We start from the raw sequence: 1217 nt of genomic DNA, 5'->3' as shown, positions 1-1217 counted from the left end.
TATACATCATTAAATTATTATTACATTACAATACATCATTAAATTATTATTACATTACAATATATACATCATTAAATTATTATTACATTACAATACATCATTAAATTATTATTACATTACCATACATCATTACATTATACATCATAACATTTCCTTTTGCAAGAATCATTTTTTGACGTTCATTTATTTTCCTTTATCTTCTCCAGGGGAGAAAAAAACAGAAGAAAAAAATGGCGGACAACGCGTCGAACAGGGATCGATAGGTGAACTACGATCAAGTTCGTGGAACATTATAGGTCTAGTACTTGTTTTATCTTCACTTTCCACGCTCGCGAGAGGCCCCGCTCAATTTATTCGCTCCCCATACTCCTCCCCGTATGTCTTTCCGTACGAACGTACGTACGTATACGAGCGAAATGTGATGACGCTCTCGTGGCCATAAAAATGGCGGTAACGATCGTGAAAAAAGAGGCGCCTTGCGGCGCGTATACGCAACCTCGGCGGGTGGTAATGTACACGAGATCGGGGAAGGTGGAAGAGAGAGAGAGGGGGGAGAGAGAGATTGAGAGCGAAAGGAGGAGAGCGAAAGAGAGAGGGGGTAGGCAGAAAAAAATNGTGCGTGTGCGTGTGCGTGCGCGTGCGCGTGCGCGCGCGCGTGTGTGTGTGTGTGTGTCTGTGTCTGTGTGCGTGTATGTGAGTGTGCGTGTGCCTGCGTGTGCGTGTGCGCGTGCGTGTGTGTGGGTGTGCGTGTGCGCACCCGTGTATCTATGTGTGTATGCCCTTGCACGCGCGCGCGCGCGTGCGTGTGTGTACATGTGCGTGCACACGTGTTAGCGTACATGCGGTGTTTATCATACAGAATAAATGGCAAAAACATCGATTGCGATTCATCTCTTTCGACAACAAAGTAAAGATAGAGAGGTAATCCAATAACCCAAACCTAACCAGTAATTTATTGTGTTACACGAAGCACTATGTGATCATTTCTTATCAAGGTAAGACGCACGCACGCTGCGTGCGTGCGTGTGTGTGCGTGCGGGCGTGCGTGCGGGTGTGCGTGCGTGCGTGCGTGCGTGCGTGCGTGCGTGTGTGCGTGCGTGCGTTAAGTCATCGTCGAGGTTCGCTGGCGACGGCGAATGGATCTACTCACATTATATAATACATCATTAAATTATTATTACATTACAATACATCATTAAATTATTATTACATTACAA

Source organism: Priapulus caudatus, unplaced genomic scaffold, assembly GCF_000485595.1.
Source record: "Priapulus caudatus unplaced genomic scaffold, Priapulus_caudatus-5.0.1 Scaffold668, whole genome shotgun sequence".
Classification (NCBI taxonomy): domain Eukaryota; kingdom Metazoa; phylum Priapulida; class Priapulimorpha; order Priapulimorphida; family Priapulidae; genus Priapulus; species Priapulus caudatus.
The sequence above is the reverse complement of the archived record's forward strand: the minus strand, read 5'-3'. Positions refer to the sequence as shown.